The sequence below is a fragment of the Acomys russatus genome, chromosome 24 (assembly GCF_903995435.1).
Source record: "Acomys russatus chromosome 24, mAcoRus1.1, whole genome shotgun sequence".
NCBI classification, from domain to species: domain Eukaryota; kingdom Metazoa; phylum Chordata; class Mammalia; order Rodentia; family Muridae; genus Acomys; species Acomys russatus.
In genome coordinates, this window is record NC_067160.1 from 33,208,132 (window position 1) to 33,232,688 (window position 24,557).

Here is a 24,557-nt window from a genome sequence, read left to right on the forward strand (position 1 = left end):
CAAACCCCAAAATAAGAACAAAAAACCCAGAGGTTTAGATGCGGATCAGTGTAGAATGCACGCTCTGGTTTTGATCCCCAACAAGTGCCTGTGCCCAGAGCACAAATCAGACCCTGTACGTCTTCTGATTAAGAGCTCAAGTTTTCTTATAGCAACAAGAATATCATTTTTTTTTTCTTCTCCTCCTCCTTTCTTCTACTTTTATTTTATATACACTGGTGCTTTGTTTACATGTATGTCTGTGTGAGGGTTTCAGGTCTCCTGGAACTGGAGTTGCAGACAGTCATGAGCTGCCATATGGGTGCTGGGAATTGAAACAGCCCTTTTGAATAGCAGCAGCATTCTTAACCACTGAGCCACCTCTCCAGCACAAGAATGTAATGTCCTGACCCTGGTTTCCAGCTCTGCCCTATCTCTTACTCTCTCATTCCCACCTTAGGGATTTTTCAGCTTCACCCGCTTCCTTGTACTCTGTCTCAGCCTGACATCAGTCCCCTAAGTGACATCAGTCCCCTAAGTGAAGCCTTTGTTGTTCAACCTAACGTGGCCTCTGGTCATTCTTTCTCAGTTTTTACATTCTTTCCAGTTTCATTCACTCACGTAATGATTTCTGTCACCTCCGGTCCCTCTTCTCCTCTCTCATCTTCCTGCCCTGTTCTACTGAAACTCTTCTTTCTCACAAGTTCCCTCCCTACTTCCATGTCTTCTTGTACGCGTCTCACTGAATCTGATTGGGACTTTCTGGCCTGAGCTTGTGTGGGAGGTTATTCCTGGAGCATGGACAACTAGCCAATGGCTACACCACTGAAGAAAACAAGACTCCTTTCCCCAGCAGCCATTGACTGCCATTAGTCCTTCAAGGAGTGGTGGGGCCTCAGGGCCCCTCCCTCATCCACAGTGAAATGTTGACTGGTTCAGTCTTGTTCAGATCTCGTGTAAGTGACCACGGTGGTAGTGACTTAGTGATCACAATAGTGACGTCACCACCAGAAGACGCCTTCTTGCTGTGCCTCTCCCCATCCTCGGGATCCTACACTCTTTCTGCCTCTCTTCCACGATGTTCCCTGAGTCTGGGGCGGGGTGGTGATGTAGCTGTTCCATTGAAGGCCCAGCACTGCACTGACTTTCATGCTCAGCATTTGACTAGTTGTGACTCTCTGTATTAACCATGCCAGCTACAACAAGAAGCTTCTCTGACCAAACACGAGCAGGGCGTTAATCTATGGAATTAAACCTGAGTGTTCAGGCTGACAGTGTTGGCACACACCTTTAATCCCAGCACTCGGGAGGCAGAGACAGGTGGATCACTGTGAGATCGAGGCCAGTCTGGTCTACAAATCAAGTCCAGGACAGCCAAGGCTACACAGGGAAACCCTGTCTGGAAAAACAAAAACAAACAAACAAACAAACAAACTTGAGTGTTCAGGAGGCAATTTGGTAACATGATAATTTTATCTTATAGGTATTTATTTATTTATTATAGACAGGATCTTATGTAACTCAAGCTGGCCTCAAACTCAGTAGTAACCTTGAATTCTCTCTCTCTCTCTCTCTAAACATTCTACATTCTATTATGGAGAAGGTACACCCTCAATTTAGACATGACCAAGTCTCCAGGTTAAAAATGTTGAACTCTATCTCATAGAATCGATCAATCTATTGATCAATGACCATGATTCAGTATAATCATTGTGTGACTCCTTACAGTCCCAGCTTCACTCTCCTCCCGTGTCTTGTCTTGGAGTTGTACCTGATTTTGTTACCAGTTTTCATCAGAATCCATGGAGGAATAGGATGATTTTGCTTTTGTTTCTTGGTCAGGAGTTGCATGATTCTGAAAGTCTTATAAGAAGACACAGTGAGAAGCCGAGTCTGATGCACAGCACACATGGAAGAGGAAAGTCCTCGAGTTCTTTGTTTGTTTGTTTTCAAGACAGGGTTTCTCTGTGTAGCCTTGGCTGACCTGGAACTTACTCTGTAGACCAGGCTGGCCTTGAACTCACAGAGACCCACCTGCTTCTGCCTCCTGTGTGCTGGATTAAAGGTGTGCACCACCACCATCCTTTTGGAGATTGGATTCTTGACTCCTACCTTTATCTTCCAAGTGCTGAGATCATGGGTGATTGATACTGCTCCTGGATGCTGATTTTATTACTTTTAACATCAAATGTATGAAAGCATAATTTACATACAGGAGTTACCCTCTATAAGGTGTACCATATGAAGGGGCCCAGGGACTCTCAAGCCCATATTTGGGGCATTAGAATGGACTTACTATTTTAAAAGAGGAAGACAGGTTGTGAGAGACACACTGGCTGACCATGGTCATCTCAGTTTTGGTTCTTTGAAGTTCTTCAATCTGGTTCCCATAAGATGATCCCAGCTGCTCTAGGGCTGAGCTTCTCCATCACAGATAAGTGTTCTCATTGGGAATTAGAGCTGGAAGCTTGATTGCACCAGGGCAGTTTTGGCTCATTGTCATAAAGATGTTTACAGATCTTTATGTTTCAAGGTGATTGTGCGCTTAGGAAAATGACAGCAAACCTTTAGGTCTACTTTGGACTTCTAGAACAGGACACTGCAGAAGCTGCCAGTACAATGCCTAGAGGAGAGAGATACACATGAAGGCTGAGATGCCATGACTACTTTTAATTACTGCAAGGGTCCAAGCGAAGATTCAGTGGTTTCCAGAAAAACAACTTCTAAGTATCAGTTCTACCTCTAGAAAAGCAGGGATTTTGTTTACGATGGTTAACCTGTGACTTCACAGTGTTGAGAATATGTCTGTTAGCTTCTGTGACAAGATTTTTTTGCTTTATTTTACTGGGGTTGGGAGGAGAGGGATATTGGTGCATGATGTGTAAACCATAGACATTCAATAAAAGTAAAAATAAATAAATAGATAAAGAAAAAAAAAGAATATGTCTGTTATATCACAGACTGTCAAAATCAAGCAGCGACACCTTTAATTCTTACACTCAGGAGGCAGAGGCAGCAGAGGCAGAGGGATTGCTAAGTTTGAGGCCAGACTGGTCTACAGTGTGAGTTCCAGGATAGCAAAGGCTACCCAGAAAAACCCTGTCTTGAAAACAAAACAAACCAACCCAGAGGAGGAAGGGAAAAAAGGTGGGGGAGAAAAAGGAAGGAAGGAAGAAGGACAGTGGGGGAGGAGGAAGGGGAGGGGCCTTTTGTCTTCATCTGTCCAATGGGAATATGAAATAGAATCCCCTTTAGAGTCTGGTGAGGCCTACTGGAGTGTAGTGCTCAGCATCATCCTTGGCATGTAGTAGTGTGCAGTTCTAGTTGCTTCTGAAGTTAGCTCACCAGTCTTCCTTGACCCACTTGATGCTTTCAGTAAGACATCTTTTTTTTTTTTTCATACCAGTTTGACTTGGAACAGACTACACAGCTGTGATAGTCAGCTTTAGTTATCAATTTGATATACCCTACAATCGCCTGGGAAGAGAATCTCTATGAGAGTTGATTGCATGTCCATGGGAGATTGTGTTAAGTTAATTGATGTAAGAAGATGCAGTCCACTGTGGGTGGAACTATCCTCTAGGCAGGCAATCATGAGCTGTGTAGCAGCAGGGAAACTGAACTAAACAGGAGGAAGCAAGCAAGTGAGCTATACTCATTTTCTCTCTGCTTTTTTTTTTTTTTTTTTTTTTTTTGGTTTATTGTTTATTTTTCGTTTTTTCAAGACAGGGCTTCTCTGTGTGGCCATGGCAAACCTTTAGGTCTACTTTGGACTTCTAGAACAGGACACTGCAGAAGCTGCCAGTACAATGCCTAGAGGAGAGAGATACACATGAAGGCTGAGATGCCATGACTACTTTTAATTACAGAAATCCATCTACCTCTGTCTCCCTAGTGCTAGGATTAAAGACGTGCTCCACTACCACACAAGATTCTCTCTACTCTTGACTGGATGTGATGTGACTAGCTGTTTTAAGTTCTGGATGCCTTGACTCCCTGGCTGTGATGGTCTATAACTTGGGATTGTGAGCTAACATAATTGTATCAGGGAACTTTATCACAGTGACAGACATGAATGTAGAACTTTCTGTCTCCACCACTCCACTGCTGGGATCTCTGGTATGTGCTGTACATAGTATATACAGTGTTTTATGTAGAACTGGGGATCAAATCCAGAATTTTGGTCATGCTAGGAAGTATAGTATTGACTGATTGACACCCTAGTGTAGGCCCATCCTTTATTTCTCTTCTTTGCTGTTTTTTTTTTTTTTTTTTCTTTCGAGACAGGGTTTGGCTATTCTAGCCTTGGCTATCCTAGACTCACTTTGTAGAGCAGGCTGGCCTCGAACTCACAGTGATCTACCTGTCTCTGCCTCTCAAGTGCTGGGATTAAAGGCATGCTCCACCACGCTCTTTTGGGCTGGGGCTCCTCTCTCACTGATACCAACCCTTTAAGTCAGGAAGATCACTGATCTTCCTCAGCTTCCTTAGTCTTTGGAGAGACAGCTTTCCAGGCTCCTTCCTGGGGTAGTCAGTGTCGTTACGAGTGAAGGAGAGAGGGCAGGGATTCTTTGTTGTTTCCTGCCTTTACGGCCTCAGTGATTCAGGGAATGGAAAAGCCTATCCTCTCACAACAGTCCTGGGCTCTCTCAGGGATTTCCTCCCTTCTTGACCTGAACCTGAAGGACAGCAACACCCAACCTGTCCAACCTGAGAAGGACCTGGTGTCCTTTCCAGAAAGACCGTCTCACGCAGATGATATTCACTTTGACGGGCTGCAATTTTCTGATTTTCTGTATCATGTAAGGGAAGCACTGTCAGCATATCGTCTACTCCATCTCTAGGGGACTTTCGAATGTTGGCATTCACCAGGGACTTCTTTTCATCCTTTTAAGATAACTCACAGGAAGGACAATGACCAGGACACCGATTCTGCTGTGCTTAAAGCAGACCTGCCTTAGAAGATGTGCATCTTCGAAGGCTGGTCGCACTAATGCTAGTCAACACAAACAGACCAGAAGCCATCATGATGTCAAATGACAAGGAAATGATGGAGCCAGATCACAAACATCATGATAAGGAATGAGAGGTAAGAATGCCAAGGTTTATGGGAAAGCATTTGTCTACTGATATTATTTAAGTATAGAAAGTGACGATGTGATTATTTAATTGGTTAAGTTTAGAAATGGAAAAAAAATTGATTTGCTCTGTTATGTAATTTCAGGTCTGGGAGAAAGCCTGTCTTTCTGACATTTTTATTTGGTAGACATAGAAATGCGGGTCTCAAGACAATGAACTCACTCATCAGGGTCATGTATATCAGACTCTAGCCGAGACCCGGAGTGTGCTGACTGGCAATCACACATCACTGGTGACGTCACAGTGTTGTCTCCCAGAGGAGGAAATAGGGTGTTTTCTTATACTCACTGAGCCACTGCACAGACAAAGCTCAGAGAGATCAGTGGCCTTCAGATGGGGAGCTGGGTTGGCTGGTACAGAAAGAACTGCTGCGGCAGCCTTGAAGGGGAGATAGTGCTGCACACGCTGAGATGAGACAGTGGCTCCCAGCAACAAGTGCGATCTTTAACCAGAGAGTTGTCTTTGTACTATGCCATTATCTTGGCAATATGAGCCTGCCAGGTTCAAAATGTTCCTGCAAAGGGAAACAAATGCACGGAAGTTAGAAGACCGAAACAGATCTCTTGTAGAGAGTGCCAGCTCTTCACGGTACAGCTGGGGACAAAGGGCAGCAGGGGAGAAAGCATCAAGAGAGGAGGCTGGGGGAAGACCCTGGTGTTTGCAGAGCTAAGGGGTCTGAATTTCATCCTGCAGGAGGAGGACACCTCCCAAGGCCCTCCCAGGCACTTCTTTCTTCAGTAACTCCCACTCTCACCCCTCAGAAGTCCTCTTCTCATGAACTTTTCTGTCTCTGTAAACAGTTAAATGCTTTATTTACTTATTTATTATCTGCTGTGCTAGGAATCAAACCAAGGCTTGCTAGCATGCTGGGAAAACTATGCACCACCAACTGGCAGCTCAACCTGCATTTCCTTATTTATTATATTTAAATGCTTGTTTTTAGGAAGAGATTTTTGTAAAACTCAGTGGCAAATAATTGATAGATAGCTCTGTATATTTGGTATCCCTTGGTATCAGGTGCTATGCTGAGAATAAAGTAAATAAAAATCAATATATACAAATGCATACATACACATTTAAAAGTTATTTTTTGTGTGTTTAAATAACATTCCAGATATAATATTAGTTTTAAAACTCTCTTCCTTTGAAACATATTGTAGCCTTTAAAACTCTACTTTGATAAAAATTCTACAGTTACCATATGGAAATACTGCGACTATAGATATGATAGATAAATATATGACAGATTAAAGATCTCAAGGGTTATATAATGAAACAATTAAAAAAGATATATGTGGCAAATTACCCTTTATAAAGTATACCATTTTATGGACTTGGTCAACCATGATAATAAAACAATTTTAAGGATAGTTATAAAGCACTGACATCTAGAATGAAAAGCTGTAATTAACAGGGTATGTTTTAAGCATAACACTTGGGATGTGGAGGCAGGTAGATCCCTGTGAATCCCAGGCCAGCTTAGTCTATATAGTAAGTTTAAGGGCAACCAGGGCTTTATAGTGAGACCCTATCTCAAAAGGGGGTATGTGTAAGTGGGTACATGACTAAACTGCTAGCACATTCAAGGCCCTAGATTTGCTCTCTAACCCTGAAAAACTTTTACTTGTTCTTATGTTAAATACATTGGTGTAGAGGAATTTCCATCCAGAAACATGGCTGCTCTGTATGGGGTCACTTCCAAAGACCTTCTAGGCCTGTATGATCCAGCCTAAATGTAGACATACCTTGGATTATAGTATGATCTGTCTAGAATACAGACACACTGTAACACCTTTTTATTTTATTTTTATTATGTATACAGTACTCTGACTGCCTGTACTCCTACGTGCCAGAAGAGGGCACCAGATTTCCTTATAGATGGTTGTGAGCCACCATATGGTTGCTGGGAATTGAACTCAGGACCTATGGAAGAGAAGACAATGCTCTTAACCTCTGAGCCATCTCTCCAGCCTTATTACACACCTTTAATCCTAACAATGAAGGTAAGGTTAGTTTGTAGAAGGAAGCAGCCATATTTGAAAGTGATGGCTAGTTGAGGGGCAGACAAAGTGATGACTCAGAGAAAGATTTGACGGAATGAGTCAGAGAGCAGAAACACCCAACTCACATGAGAACAGCACAAGAAAGAGAGGCTGCTTAAGAGCACCAAGAGATAAAATGTGTGTGATATGTGTGTGACAGTTTTATGGAGACATGTGGCAGAGAGAACAAGCTAGACAGAGGTGAAGACAGAAGCCAGATGCTATGAAGAAGCCGGAAGATTAGAACATATTTCCAAAGTTAGTATGAGGACAAGCAGAGCAATTCAGGCAGAAGCAGAGAGAAGCCAGGTTGAATCAGTAGCCTGGAAAATTAGATTGCACAGAGCCTAGAAGCTTCCAGGCCTAGGCCTAGGGATAGTTAGACAGAAATGCTTTGGGCTCAGTGCAAGCCATGCATTCACATAGTTTGGGTATGGCTTTCATCTTATGCCTTTATCTAAGGAAATAAAAGCAACATTTACATATTGTGTTACACAGACATACACACACATACAGTACACATGAATACACAAACATACCACCACCCACACTCACTTAAACACATGTGCACATAAACACATGCATATACCACACACATGAATACACAAACACCACACACACACACACACACACGAATATACACACCACAGGGAAACTAGTTGGGTAGGGGAAGCAGATCAGTGGGAGTGGGACAAGTGAGGTGTGTCCAAAATGCATTACATACATGTATGGAGACCCAGGGAAACCAATAATTACATACAGTTAGTACACATTAATGGGATGAATAGATTTTGAAGGAGAACCAACAAATGATGACAGCTAGGATCACTGAAGCCATAGCTCAATAGATGGTACAAGCTGAGGTGTTTAAAAAGGCGGAATTACCTCAGAGAATGATGTGGAAGGACAGAAAGATGGGAAGTGTGGCAGAGTTAGGCTTATGGAACTGCAGCTTTCACATTTATGCAGACAGAGGCACTGTGATCTCAAGTTCATGTGCCTTCTAATATGTTTATTGGTCACTTGTACTTCTCATTCTGGAGCTTGTTTTACTTAAAAATTTTTATCATCTATCTATCTATCTATCTATCTATCTATCTATCTATCTATCTACCTGTCTATCATCTATCATCTATCTACCTATGTATTATCTATCAATCATCTATCTCCCTATCATCTATTTATCTATTTATCATCTATCTATCCATCTATCTATCTACCTACCTACGTACCTGTCTCATCTCTCTCTCTCTGTGTGTATGTGTGTGTGTGTGTGTGTGTGTGAGAGAGAGAGAGAGAGAGAGAGAGAGAGAGAGAGAGAGAGAGAGAGAGAGAGAAAGAGAGAAGCAGAGAGAGAGTGAGAGGAGAGAGACGAGAGAGGAGAGAGAGAGAGAGGAGAAGAAGAGAGAGAGAAAGAGAGAGAGAGATGGAGAGAGAGAGAGGAGGAGGAGAGAGGAGAGAGCAAGAGAGAGAGAGAAAGAGAGAGAGAGAAAGAGAGAGAGAGAGAGAGAGAGAGAGAGAGAGAGAGAGAGAGAGAGAGAGAGAGAATATACATGGATATGTGTGCCATGGCATGCCTGTGGAGGTCAGAGGATGACTATTGGGAGTTGGCCCTGTGTCTGTGTGCCCATCTACTTGCTGAGCGTTCTTGCCAGCCTTGGAACTTCTTTTTTTTTAAATCAATTTAAAAATTAGATTTATTCATTTTTAAATGTATGAGTGCTTTACCTACATGTATGTATTTGGACCACATGTGTGCCTGACATCTGAAGATGACAGAAGAGGGAGTCAAACCCCCTGAAGTTACAGCTTTAGATAGCTATCAACCACGCTGTGGGTGCTGGGAATTAAAGCAGGTCCTCTGCAAAAACAAGTGCTCCTAACTACTGAGCTGTCTCTCCAGCTCCAGCATAGCATGGGACAGCTATAATAAACCACTAAGGACACTCACCTTTATGAAAGGCAGGGTTAGCTGAGTATAAAACCAGAAACAACAAGAAGAACAAAAACAAACAAACAAACAAAACAAACAAACAAACAAAAAAGTCACCTCTTGTATTTCTCATGGAACATTCCTAAGGTTCATTATCGGCTGCCATTAATAATGCAGACAGACTCGTTCAGGGCAGAAGATCCAGGCCTCTGGGGATCCTCTGCCTTTTTGGTTCAGGGAGGAGGATGAAGGTTGAGGGTGTCAGAATCCATCTGTGCTCATAACAACTCACCACTGTGGCCCTTCAAAGCCTCTTATGAGCACAGGAAGCAATCCATCCTGCCACATGCTCTTGCTGCTGTGCTGTCCTGTTTCACCCTAGGCCCATAGCAATAGATGGAGCAGAAGGGATCAAAGTTCCTGACATCATGAGCCAAATACACTGTCTCTTCCTCTCCCTCAATAGTTTATCTCAAGCATTTGTTACGGCACAAAGGCTCCCCAGCACAGTCTAATTTGTTGGGTTAATAAGTAAGTGTATGCATGCAAACAGGTCTCGGAAAACCTTCCTATCAACACTGCAGCTATTCTAGTGAATTCACAGGCACAGCATGGAAACACCACCTCCTGCATGAAGCCTTGTCACACTGGGAACACTCAGGAGAGGAAAGCAATGTGACAGTGTTGGGGGCACAGGTCTGTGATGTTGTTAATTTACCAGTACGGCCTAATAATGTTTATTATCAGGCCTATAGTTATTATTATGGCAATATTTTCTAACCTGCTAGCAATCAGTCAAGACACAGACACCTGTTATATTTTAAAATAGCCTTAGTTAACCTGGGGTAGGGCAGATATTAATCCCTAAACTACTTCCCAGGTTTGGGATACCTGCCCCAATCCCATACCATCTGTTTCTAATAATTTCTATGAGACTACCTCTCATCTATAATGCCAAATACTTGCTGATTATCATCATCTGGGCCAAGGCTCCACCCACGCCAGCCATGTGCTTCTCCTCCACTTAACCCATGATGACGAGCCTTCTTCTCTCCCTTCTCCTCTGCTCTCTCTTCCCAAGATCCTGTCTGTCTCCCCTTGCCCTGGGAACCTTAGCCACACCTATCTCATTTGCCCTACCCATGTGTGACTGCTTTTTATTAATTAACATCAAAATACATCAGACCAATAGGTCTGAGTTCCGGGGATGTTGGCTTTGACCTTAATTGCGTTGTTTTCTCACAATGAGCTTCACTTCACTTGTCTCTGAAATGTGGGTTAATATGTCCTGCAGGGCTCCTCTGAGAGTTAAGTGAGCTAATGTGTAAGAAGGGCTGAATATGCAGCGGGCACCCAGGAGCACTGACTCCCTTGGCACCATAGTACACTTCTAGTAAAGTCAAGGCACATGAGCATAGGTCAGAATCCCACCCCCTTTTTTGTTTTGATAATGTCTTGCTATGTAGACCAAGCTGGCCTCGAACTCATGATCCTCCCTTCCACTTCTGAGTGGTGGGATTACAGGTGTGTGTTTAGATAACACTTTTTTTTCTTGGTTTTTTTTTCGAGACAAGGTTTCTCTGTGTAGCCTTGACTATTCTGGACTAGCTTTGTAGATCAGGCTGGCCTCAAACTCACAGCAATCCACCTGCCTCTGCCTCCCAGGTTCTGGGATTAAAAGCGTGTGCCACCACACCTGGCAATAACACTTTTTTAAAAAATATTCATTTTGTTTTATGTGCATCAGTGTTTTTATTGCATGTGCGTCTGTGTACCGTATTCATGACTGATGCCCTTGGAGTCAGAAGAGGGCATCAAATGCCCTAGACCCGGAGTTGTGGACAGTTGTAATCCACCACATGGCAGCTGGGAATCAAACCCAAATGCCCTGCAAGAAGAACAAGTAAGTATTCTAGATAGCAAGTCCCTAGATAATGTTCTTAATTTAGTGATGAGTGCAATGTAACTGGCTGACCCTATTTCCTTTAGGATTTAGCATAGAACATTTTTTTAAAGGCGATCTTCTACTGAAATTGTCACTATGCTCATTTCTTTCCCTTTCTCTAAAAGAACAGGGCTGGGCAGCAGATTGCAGAGCAAAGGGCAGAGGAATACTTTTCAGCACAGCAGCCTCTCTTCCCCTTCTCTCTCTCAACACACACACACACACACACACACACACACACACACACACACACACACACACACACACACACACACACACTGATAGGAAATAAAGAGCATAAAAATACCAAGAGATAGTAAGTAAGACCTTTTAGGGTTTTCCAAAGGGAATTTCCTCTCTTTCTTTCCATGTTTGGCTTTTCCCCTCTATTGGGTTGGAAACCGTGCTGGCAGAAGGCAAGAGTGTGAGGGCGTTCCCTGCTCTCTGCCAGGAGATTTCCCAAAGCAGGGGTGCGCAGATGGGGAAAGAGACGGAGGGACGGAGCGGACCAGAGCACAGACGGTCTTCTGCTGACTCTCTGCTTTGATGAGAACCATCCCAAGTGGTGGCACGCTTGTCTGGCACGACCAAGGAAGGCCCTGGCTTCATGCTCTAGCACCGAAAGTGTGAACAAACTGCACCCTCACACACAGAATTCCCTCCAGATCCCTCTCGTTTGTCACTTCGGTGCTCTTGTGGGTGAATGATTGTTTACTTTAAAAGTGGCAAATGCTGGTGGTGCACGCCTTTAATCCCACCACTTGGGAGGCAGAGGCAGGCAGATTGCTGTGAGTTCGAGGCCAGCCTGGTCTACAAAGTGAGTCCAGGATAGCCAAGGCTACACAGAGAAACCCTGTCTCAAAACCAAACAAACAAACAATGACAAACACCACTTTTTATGTCAGAATCAAAATTCCCTCAATACTCTCAATAGAACTGTTATAAAAAATACTTTTAAACATAGGATTTAATGTACCCCACAGTGGTTTTTGTAGCTGAGGATCATCTTGAACTTCTCATCTTCTTGTTGCCCCAGCTCAAGTGCTGGGATCACCTGTATGTGCCACCAGGCCTGGTTTCTAAGGTTCTGGGACTCCTGTACATACCAGACCAGCACTCTGTCAACCGAGCTCTAGCCAAATCTCTATTCTATCATTCGAGGAAGATGATTCAAAGTTCAGGTGTGGCACTGTTATGTACTCACTTGTCAATGGCCACCCATTGCCATTCCCTGATAAACTGACTGTCCTTTTCTATGGAACAGAGTCCTCCTGACTTTCCTAATTACTTGTCTGAGCATCAGGATTGTTTCATCTTCTTTGCTGATGTGGGATTTTGGTGTTTGGAAGAAAGAGAGTGTTGCAAGTGAGCACTGTTTAGTTTTTCTCTACAATGTGGTTTTTAGATAAAGCAATTTTTTTTCATTTAATCTTACTGTTTTGTCTGACTGTGCACCACATGCATGCAGTGCCCACAAGGGCATCAGATCCTCCTGGAAATGGAGTTAGATGGTTGTAAGTTGCCATGTGGGTGGTAGGAATCAAACCTAGGTCTTCAGGAAGAGCAGTCAGTGCTCTTCACTATGGGGACATCTCTATGCCTCTGTGCCTCTTCTAGAAGGTGCTACTCAGAAAGGACATGGCTACGACAGGCGAACTCCTCCAAAATCCAGTTCATCCTTTGTGAGGTTGTGGTTCCCATAGGCTCATACATTTGAATGTTTGGTTCTCTGTTGATGGAACTGTTTGGAGGGATTAAGTTTAAGTGTGTGGCCTTGTGGGAGTAGGTGTGTCACCGAGGGTCACCGTTCCCAGTTAGTTCCCCCGGCCCCCTCTTTCTGCCTCTTGTTTGTTGATCAGATGTAAGCTCTCAGCCACTTCTCCAGCACTGTGCGTGCCTGCCTGCCTGCTGCCATGCTCCCCGCCATGATGGCGATAGACTAACCCCCTGAAAATGTAAGCAAGCACACAATTAAATGCCTTCTTCTATATACCTTGGTCATAGAGTCTCTTCACAGCAAAAGAATAGTCACTAAGACAGAAGTCTTTTCTTGAACAATTAACCAATCAAGTAATGTCTTTTGTGCTCCTACAGCATACAGAACATGTCTCCCTTATGTACTGTGGGTGATGGGAACCAAACCTCAGTTGTCTGGAAGAGCAGCCAGGGCTCTTAGCTGTTGACTTATTGCTCCATCTCCACCATTTTAGTTTATACCAGTTTGATTGCTTCTTTTAACCCTCCATCATTACAAAAAAGAGATTTATTTCTATTTTGTATGTATGGCATGCATGTGGACCACTTGAGTGCCTGGTTCCTTCAGAGAGTGCTGAACCCCTGACAACTGGAGTAACAGACAATTGTGAGCTGTCATGTGGGTGCTGGGAACTAAACTGGCATTCTCTGAGAGGACAGCAAGTGCTCCTAACCACTGAGCCATCTATCTCTTCAGCCCCTTCCTTCCTTCTTTCTTTCTTTCTTTCTTTCTTTCTTTCTTCACTCTCAGATAGCCCAGGTTGACCTTGAATTTAGTATGCAGCCAAGGCCTTGATAACAACTGATGAATTTTGAGGTGGATTTATTAAACTTATATTTGTACGGCAATGGCTATTTGCGTCTTGAATTAATTAAGTTTCTGTGTTAGTGTCATTCCATTATTTCATTCTGCCACACCTACTCCAGCCCATTACTCCACCCTACCCAGCATCTCTGGGGGATTATTTGTAAAGCATTGAGCTACGGTGACCCAGTTGAGTTATTTCACTGGAAGACACAATTAGGAACGTAACATGTTCTTGGAAATGGTGGTGCTGAGCCAGCTCTCAGGGCTTCTCGCTGCCCCGTCTGACGACTTCTGAATTACACGTCACTGCTAGGAAGTCCCATAACGCATTTATTTCAAATGACGGATTGCTAGTACGTCTGGAGAACAGTTTAAAAGTCCCTGAAAGTCAGTGGGGAATTGTTTTAATACTTACCCAAATGTATAGTACATTTCCTACATCTGTGTTGAAAAATTGGAGTAGGAAAAGTGCGAGTATGTGAGTGTGTGTGTGTGTGTGTGTGTGTGTGTGTAGGATTTGAGTGGGGTTACAAAGCTTGACAATGTTTGGTTTCATGTAAATGTTCACACAGTTCCTCAATAATAACAATAACAATGAAACCAACAGCAACGCTAAGTTACATTGAGTGTTCAAAGGTCGCAGACAATATTGTAAACGCTCAAACATCGTAGTAAATTTGGTTTCTGTAATTTTCCCTATTCTCTCTATCCAACTTGATTTCCTGGGAGACTGAGGCTTACGCAGCGACACCAGGGTCTGTTGTCTGATCTTCAGGTATGAATGGCCAATGGGTGCTACCGGCAAGAGGGCAGTTGGGGTTAATTTCCTGTCCAGCTGGAAATTAGCTCCTTTCTTACAGTGTGGAGCCTGGTCCCATGACTCTGTACAGTTCCCCTCTGGGTGCCCATGGCCTATATGAAGGTGGTTATGGGGTTCTGCCCAAACCTTCATAGCCAGTCCTCTATGGAACCTCCCACATTTCCCTGCTTGGTGCATCATTTCACTTCCTCTCACTATCTTGGCTGAAGTACTTAGTGGCTTAGATGAAGACAGAACCCTCACTTTAGAAGTGGTCTTCCTCTGAGTTTTTGTCTTTTTGTTTTGTTTTGTGTTTTCCGAGACAGGGTCTCTCGGTGTAGCCTTGGCTGTCCTGGACTCACTTTATAGACCAGGCTAGCCTCGAACTCACTAGGAGGAAACCTTGCCTGAATGGCTCGAATATGGATGCACCACCATTCCTGACACTCCGCCATGACTTGGCCAAAGGTGAGATGGCTTTAATTACGTGAGCTCATGGTTTGGCCCTCTGCTTTGTTTCGTGGATCTGCATATCTGTTTCTGTGCCAGTACCATGCTGTTTTTATGACTACACCTCTGTATTATAGCTTGAAGTCTGGAATGGCCATCCCTTGGCATTGTTCCCTTTGCTCAGGATTGCTTTAGCTATTGGGGGTCTTTTGTAATTCCATATAAATCATAGGATATTTTTTTCCCTATGAAGAATGTCTGGGGATTCTGACTGGTATTACATGGAGGCTGTAAATTGCTTTTAGTAGGATAGTAATCTTCACAATATTAATCTACCAATTCACATCATGGGAGGTTTTCCTATTTCCTAGTGTTTTCTTCAATCTCTTTCTTCAGAGAATAACAGTTTCCATTGTTGAGGAATGTTGTTTTATCTCTTTGGTTAGATTTATTTCTTGATTTTTTTTTGGAGACTATTGTGAATGGATTCTTTCTCAACATGCTTGTAATTGCTATATAGAAAGGTTACTGATTTTTTTTTTTCCTGAGTCTATATCCTGCCTCTTTACTGAAAGTATTGACCATTTCTAGAAGTTTTCTGGTGGAGTGTTTGGGAACTCTTACATAGAATGTCATTATCATTTGCAACTAGGGATTGTTTGATTTCTTCTTTTTTCTGTTTTATCCTTTAAATGTCCTTTTCTCGCCCACATGCTCCAGCTCGTGCTTCGAGTGCTGTATTGAGGAGTGGTGTTGGTGGACAGTATTGTCTTGCTCTGGATTTTAATGCGACTCTTTCAGGGTTTTTCCATTTAGGTGATGTTGGCTCTGGGTATGTCATTTATAGCCTTTATTCTATTGAAGTATGTTCCCCTCAATTCTTCTCTCTGTAGGACTTTAATCAGGAAGTGTGTTGAACTTTCTCAAAAGCCATTTCCACATCCCCTGAGATGATAATGTGATTTTTGTTTTTAAGTCCATTTTTGATTATATTTGCTGATGTATACAGAACCATCTCTGCATGTGGGGCTAAAGGCAACTTGGTCATTATGGATGATACTTTTGATATTTGCCTGTATTCACTTTGCAAGTGTTTAATTAAGAATATTTGTTGTCTCGGTCAGGCGTGGTGGCGCACACCTTTAATCCCAGCACTCGGCAGGCAGAGGCAGGAGGATCCATGTGAGTTTGAGCAGGCTGGGCTAGAAAAGCGAGTCCAGGACAGCTAAGGTTATCACAGAGAAACCCTGTCTCAAAAAACAAAACTAAACAAACACAAAAAGACAAACAAACAAACAAAAAAAGAATATTTGTTTCTGAGTTCAGTAGGATATTGGCCTATCACTTCTTCCTTGTGTCTTTACCTAGTTTTGCCATTACAGTGATACTGATTTCATAGGAGTTTGGTAATGCTCCTTCTCTTTCTTTCTTTCTTTCTTTCTTTCTTTCTTTCTTTCTTTCTTTCTTTCTCTCTCCCTTCCTTCCTTCCTTTTTTTTTTTCAATAAGCTAAGAAGTGTTGGTTGTAGTTCTTTGAAAGTAGAGTTATGCTGTCTTACATTTGGGTCACTAGCAGAGCTCTGCTGTGACTATCTGGGCCTGAGCCTTTTCTGTATTGCTGTCTCAGTCTTGTTTACTATTGGTCTGTTTACATTGTCGACCTCTTTTTGGTTTGACTTTGGTCATTTGGATGAATCTAGAAACTGACCCATTTCTTTTAGATTAGTTCTTTGAGAAGTTTGGTCAAGTACTTTGATCATATTCACCGCTCCACCAGATCCATCCCTTTCCCTGCCTACTCAAGTTTCTGCTCCCCGCTTTAAAAAGCCCACCACGGCCAATTTGTGCTGCCCACATGCTCTTGCAGGTGCGCCTTGCACTGGTCATAGTCCCTTTTGATGTTCTGAATTTCTCTGGTCTCACACTGTTTCCCTATTCATCTCTGATTCTGTTTATTTGGTTCTCCTCTTTCTCTTGGCTAATTGGGACAAGAAGCTGTCCATTTCCTACCCCACCCCCCACCCCCTTGAATCCGTTTTCTTTGTTGGAGCTGGCAGCAGCTGGAGTTGGGGACCCTTCCTGCTTCCTGCTGTCCCTGACTGCATTCTGGGAAATAGTTTCGGCGTTGTCTTTATAGTGTTCTTCCTTTCTATTTACAAAAGGACAAGAGAGACAGGCTGATCAGAGCTGTTGGTTACTCAGCTTTGACTCCGAACCCTCTTCAGTCTCTCCGTCAGACTTGTTGCCACGGAGAGAGCAGTTTGCGCTCTTATTTCCTGAGGTGACTGCCATCCGTGCCTACTTCCTAGCTTCCCAAAACGACCTATTATATCTTTAAAAATGTAAGCAGTTTGTGACATTTTAGTGGGTTTCGCGCGGAGGGGGGATGTTAATGTGTTTGTAAGCCCTGCAGCCCTCACCTGTTTGAAGCTTACAGTTACCACCTCGTGGTGCAGAGTGGAGTGCCCTGCAGCGGCCCCACCTGTCTCCCGTTCACTTCTGAGCATCCTCATCTCCAGACTTCGGTTGTTGGTTGCTAACAAAACAAGATCATTTTATAACTTGTTGAGACTCGAAAGATACAGGATTCTTACAAAGAAATGAGTAATCTTATGAAAAAAAAAAAAAAAAAAAAAAGGCAAGGGTGACTTAAGAACTGTGACGAGTCTTGCTAGAGCCCCACCAAACAAGTCTGTATTAATACCGTATTCTATCAGGGCAGGGGCTTTGTCCTTGGCCGCCGCTGCCACACAGACCCGTGTTTTCTTTACCACTCTCATCCTCTTGAAGAATCTCTCAACACAAATATGGGCACTTAACTTCTCCGATTCAGCAAACACATGGCCTTGGAGCAGCTCCGTGATTGGACATTTTCCTTTACACTGTGTCCTGCACGTGATGATCGTTTGAGAAAACACAGTGAACTGATCACGGAGTGTGACTCGCGTTACTGTCTCGCCAGCAAGAACGACGCTGCACACACAGGATCCTTCTGCAGTAAAGCTTTAATGCGTCTTAAGAGGGAGAGCATAAGCTTACGACAAGTAAAATGGAGACCCCAAACAGCAGAAACCCATCCCTTATATAGGAAACTGTTCTCCGCTTAGGATGTGTCAGTCCCTGATTGGCTGTTACTCATCAGGCGATATGACGCCACGGGAGAGGCAGAGCACAACAAGTGGAAAGTTCCTTCGCACATGCGCAGATTACTTGTTTACCAGTTTGGGACACAGGATGTCAGCGCCATCTTGTAATGGCGGATGTGAGTGCAGCCTCTCACAACGGAGGCAGAATCCCCGCTGTCCAGATGGCCCACCATTGCCTGGGTTTCTGTTGTGTGATCTGATCTTCCGCGAGAGTTGAACCATTCTTCAGGCCTTGTCCATTTGGTTTCATTGATTCAGCCAGCGCCAATGACCTTCTAATTACTTGCCCTTGGGTCAGCAAGATGGCTTAGTGGCAAAGGTATCTGCCACCAAGCCTGGCAACTTCCATTCTATGTGGTGGAAGGAGAGAAACAATCCCCACAAGTAAACACACACACACACACATACACACACATGCACATACACATGCGTGCACACACACATACACACACATATGCACATATATACACACACGAGCACACACACTCACACACACATACTCACACACACACACAAAATAAATAAACAAATAAATGTAACAAAACCCAAATTTCCCCTCATACTGTGGCTAGCCCTGCTATCATTGTCAGACAAAGTTCCAAACAGGCGGTCCTGCAGCCTAGGAAGGCAGTTTAAAAAAATAAACCTAAACCATGTGCCCCAATTTGAGCAGATTAGCCCTGGCATCCTCTGCTTAGGAAAACAATAGTGGCCTCTACCATTGGTCCTGCTCACGACCTACGGGCAGGGCAAAGCGCACTGCCCTGCCACTGAAGCTCATGTTTGTCTTACCAGGGCCAAAGAGAATGACTCACTAACGAGGCCCAGATTTCCCTTAGTCCCACATGCCAAGGCCATTGTTTAGTAATATTTGAGAGAAATCTCTAAAAAACAGAGCAAATCCAAACCGGCCAATAAAATAGCCATACACAAAAAATGCCAGACTAACAATAATATACCATTCTTTTTTTTTTTTTTTTTTTCGAGACAGGATTTCTCTGTGTAGCCCAGGGTGTCCTTCGCTTTGTAGACCAGGCTGGCCTTGAACTCAGACACCCACCTGCCTCTGCCTCTCTTGAGTGCTGAGATTAAAGGCGTATGCCACTACACCCGGCTATCATTCCTATAGATTCAGGTAAGCAAAGCAATCCAGTTAGGATTACAGTCTGATAATGTGACCGGAAGTCCCTCTAGAATAGCCACACCTTTATCAAGGATCCTGCAGGGCTGATGACTGACTAGATATTTGTGATTGGAATCTGAGTGTTGGAATATTGCAGATCCAGAGGCAAAATTCTCTTGTGCTATCTCTAGTCCCTTAATTAGACAATCATTGTTCACCTCTGACATCCCCGTGACTATCAGGTAAAAACCCTTTGGAATGTTTTAACAAACCTCTGGTTTCTATGACCCAACGAGCTAAGCCTGTCTTTAGATAGCGTCTGAAACCTGTAGCAGAGATTTCTCCATTTTGCTGTAAACTGCCTACTACCAGCAGCCCCCACCCTGCCCTCAACAAGGCATTTGGAAAGTTTGTTGGTTTGTAACTTTCTTTTATTCTGTAACTATAAAAATTTCATGAAAATGATTTCCACACGGGAACATGTTATTTGGAGCAAACTGAAGCTGTATTCCCCTGGTGGGGGGTGCAGTGGGGGAGCTGTGGTCACACATATTTGGCTCAAGAATAAACTCCTTTCCCTTTGAAGTGAGAGCTGTGTTTTATATGGACAACAGTAAGAGTTTTCATTTGTTGAAGCAATTTAATCTAACAGGCATAGATACTTACCATGTGCAAATATATGTAGGTCCATTATCTTCAAACATATGGACTAGGACTTGGGGAAGGCTTAGTGGGTAGAGTGCTTGTTTTTCCTGTGCAAGCATGAGGACTTTGGCCCAGATTCCCAGAACCCAAACCAAAGCTAGGCAAGGCTAGTAGCTGCCTATAATCCTGACTCTTGGGAGCAGAGACAGGGGAGGTCCAGTACTATTTGGAATCTGTGAGCTCTAGTTCCAATGAAAGATGTGTCAGAAAGTAACAGTGGAGCCAGGCAGTGGTGGCACACGCCTTTAATCCCAGCACTTAGGAGTCAGAGGCAGGTGGATCTTTGTGAGTTCGAGGCCGGCCTAGTCTATAGCTCAAGTTCCAGGACAGCTAGAGCTACACAGAGAAACCCTGTTATAAAAAAAAAAAAAAAAAAAAAAAAAAAAAAAGTAACAGTGGAGAGCCATCAAGAAGACACCCTTTGTGCTCGCTTTGGCAGCACATATACTAAAATTGGAACGATACAGAGAAGATTAGCAAGGCCCCTGCGCAAGGATGACAAGTGTTCTATATTAAAAAAAAAAAAAAGAAAGAAAGAAAGAAAGAAAAAAAGGAAAGAAGATGCCATTTAAAATTACCCAACTCCATAGGCACATCCATACATGTGTTTGTGCACATCCCCTTACATGTGTGCTCACACATATGAACTTATACACACACACACACACACACACACACACAGCATATACATACACAGAGAGGAGAGAGAGAAGAGAGAGAGGAGAGAGAAAAGAGAGAAGGGAGAGGGAGGAGAGATAGACAGGAGAGAGAGAGAGAGGGAGGAGGAGGGGAGAGAGAGAGAGAGAGGGAGAGAGAGAGAGAGAGAGAGAGAGAGAGAGAGAGAATACTAAATAAATACACAAAGGCTGGAGATGTACCTCAGTTGGTAGATTGCTTGTCTAGCAGTCATGATGGCCCGGTTTCAATCCCAGCACTGTGTAAGCCAGGTGTGGTGGTGCACACCTATAGTCCCAGCAGTTGGGAGGTGGAGGGAGGACAATCAGAAATGTAAGGTTATTCTCAGCTGCATAGCAACTGTGACACCAGTCTGGGACACATGGAACTCTGTGATGACACGCCCCCTTCCCAGGTCTTATTTTAAAAATTATTTCATAGCTGGTCACAGCTGAACATGCTTTTAATTTTAGCACTGAGGAGTTTGAGACAGGAATATTGCAATGGGAGGCCAGCCTGGGCTACAGAGCAAGCCCCTTTTTCAAAGTAAAACAGAAATGGCTGCAGTAGTGCAGTGCTTGCATAGCTGCAGAAGGGCCCTGACTTCATTATTCAGTATTGAAATAAAAAAAATTACCCAGAAATACAGGTGTCTATGGGGTGAAAGCTGAAAGGGCTCTTGTCTAATCCCACTCTCCCAGAACCCATTCCCTCTCCACAGTTAACCTCGCCAGTGGTTAGATGTGTGTCCTTTCACATCTGGTTGTGACTTTTTACTCCTACGTCGATATTCACACATTCATTGATCTGCATATTTACATGCCTGTAGTCTTATCCATGACACTCTGTGACATGCTCTTCTCATTTATCCACCATAGCCTGGGGACCTTTTCATATCAATAATTGTTCATTTTTTAAGAGTGACCACACAGAGATCGGGGATACAAGGCACTTTCCTCAACATAATAAAGGCTATATACAGCAAGCCAATAGCCAAAATCAAATTAAATGGTGAGATACTCAAGGAAATCTTCTAAAACCAGGAACAAGGCAAGGCTGCCCACTCTCTCCATATCTCTTCAATATAGTACTCGAAATTCTAGCCAGAGCAATAAGACAACAAAAGGAGATCAAGGGTATCCAAATGGGAAAAGAGGAAGTCAAATTATCCCTATTTGTAGATGATATGATAGTGTACATAAGTGACCCTCAAAATTCCACCAGAGAACTCCTACAGCTGATAAACACCTTCAGCAAATTGGCTGGATACAAAATTAACTCAAAAAAGTCTGTAGCCTTCCTATACACAAATGACAAGCTTGCAGAGGAAGAAAATTAGGAAAACCACACCCTTCGCATTAGCCACAAGCAATATAAAATATTTAGGAGTTAATCTAACCAAGCAAATGAAGGACTTGTTTGAAAAAAATTTCAAAACTCTGAAGAAAGAGATTGAAGATGATCTGAGAAGATGGAATGATCTTCCTTGCTCATGAATCGGGAGAATTAACATAGTAAAAATGTCCATCTTACCAAAAGCAATCTACAGATTCAATGCAATTCCTATCAAAATACCTACACACTTTTTTAAAGACATTGAAAGTTCAATTCTGAACTTCATATGGAAAAACAAAAAACCCAGAATAGCTACAGAAATCTTGTACAATAAAAGTTGCTCCAGAGGATTCTCCATACCTGATCTCAAACTGTACTATAAAGCAATAGTAATTAAAACAGCATGGTACTGGCACAGCAACAGGCTGGTCGATCAGTGGAATCGAATCGAAGACCCAGATATGAATCCACACACAAATGGTCACTTGATTTTTGACAAAGAAGCCAAATCCATTCAATGGAAAAAGGATAGCATCTTCAACAAATGGTACTGGTCTCACTGGAGGTCTATGTGTAAAAACATGCAACTGGACCCATATTTGTCACCTTGCACAAAACTTAAATCCAAGTGGATCAAAGACCTCAACATAAAACCAGAGACACTAAGTCATATAGAAGAAAAAGTGGGGAAGGGCCTGGAACACATTGGCACAGGAGACAACTTCCTGTAAAGAACACCAACGGCCCAGGCCTTAATGTCAACCATTAATAAATGAGACCTCATGAGGCTGAGAAGCTTCTGTAAGGCAGGAGACACTGTCAAGAGAACAAAGTGACAGCCTACAGACTGGGAAAAGATCTTCACCAAATCCTACATCTGACAAAGGTCTAATATCCAAAATATATAAAGAACTCAAGAAATTAAACACCACCAAACCAAATAACCCAATTGAGAAATAAGGCTTGGAACTAAACAGAGAATTCTCAACAGAAGAATATCAAATGGCTGAGAAACACTTAAAGAAATGCTCAACTTCCTTAATCATCAGGGAAATGCAAATCAAAATAACTGTGAGATTCCATCTTACACCCATCAGAATGGCTAAGATCAAAAATTCAAGCTACACCACATGCTGGCGAGGATGTGGAGAGAGAGGAACACTCCTTCATTGCTGGTGGGGATGCAAACTAGTACAGCCACTTTGGAAATCTATCTGGTGCTATCTCAGAAAAATGGGAATAGGGCTTCCTCAAGACCCAGCTATTCCACTCCTTGGAATATACCCAGAAGATGCTCCAGCACACAACAAGAAAATTTGCTCAACCATGTTCATAGCAGCCTTATTCATAATATCTAGAACATGGAAACAGCCTAAGTGTCCCTCAGTAGAAGAATGGATAAAGAAACTGTGGTACATTTACACCATGGAATACTACTCAGCTATTAAAAACAAGGAATTCCCGAAATTTGTGGACAAATGGATTGAGCTAGAAATGATCACAATGAGTGAGTTAACCCAGAAGCAGAAAGACTCAAATGGTATATACTCACTTATATCTGCACACTAGCCCAAGGGGCATGTCCCATGAAAGTCTTCACTAACTAGGAAACTGGGACAGAGGGGAGGACATCCTATTGGGACTCTAGATGAGAGAAGCATAGGAGAATGGCAAAGTTGAAGGATCCAGAGGATCCTAGAAACCTACAAGAAGAATTTATGATGGGCAGATTTGGGCCCAGGGGTCGGTCCCGCTCATACTATGGCACCAGCCAAGGACAATACAGGCTGTAAACTTCAAACCCCTACTCAGATCTAGCCAATGGACAGGACATTCTCTACAGTTGAGTGGAGAGTGGGGTCTGACTTTCACACGTACTCTGGTGCCTCATATTTGACCAAGTTCCCTGAATGGGGAGACCTGGTGGTACTCAGAGGAAGGATAGCAGGCTACCAAGAAGAGACTTGATACCCTATGAGCATATACAGGGGGAGGAAGTCCCCCTCAGTCACAGTCATAGGGGAGGAGAGTAAGGGAAAAATGGGAAGGAGAGAGGAATGGGAGTATACAAAGGAGGGGATAACCATTGAGATGTAATATGAATAAATTAATAATAATAAAAAAAAGAGTGACCACACAGCTCACCTCTGGATTCAGTAATTGCCATTTGTTTTTCCTAGTACTACTTTGAACATGGCTATGCTGTGTTGTCTATTGCCAAATGCACTTTCATAAATGAAAAATTCTGTCAGAAGTGGAATTGTTGCCTAATGTTTGTAAATGTTTAACATATTGAAGATCCTGCCTTCCTGGCCTCCCTGATCCCACCCCGCCACCCTCCTTCCCTCCCCACCCTCTCTCCCCACCATAGTTCTTTTATGGCTGGCTAGAGAGGTTGAGGTCTTGGTTCATATTTTGTACTTGTCCTGTATATAGAGCAGGAAACATCTTATTGCTTGAGCAATGTACTCAGGGAGAAGCACTTTCATGATATGCAGTAGAAGTCTATAAATAAACAGCAGTTTCGCCTCCTGACCCTCATTCATTTGAAGAATTAACATAAATAGAATGACCAGGCTGGATGTAATGGTGTATGCTTCTAATCCTAGGACTCGAGAGGCTGAGGCAGAAGGATCTTCAATCTCAGGTCAGGTTAGGCTATAAAGTGAGATACTTTCTAAAACCGACCACCCAACACCCAAACAACCAACTGACCACCAATCAA

At 43.1% G+C, this 24,557-nt stretch overlaps 1 non-coding gene across 1 annotated transcript; it reads left to right on the forward strand.

The window, feature by feature from the left end:
- The first annotated feature begins 20,245 nt into the window (after positions 1-20,245).
- On the forward strand, positions 20,246-20,353 carry LOC127207798 (U6 spliceosomal RNA). Its single transcript, XR_007832999.1, has one exon. It is a non-coding gene; the product is annotated as a U6 spliceosomal RNA (small nuclear RNA).
- Positions 20,354-24,557: the final 4,204 nt, after the last annotated feature.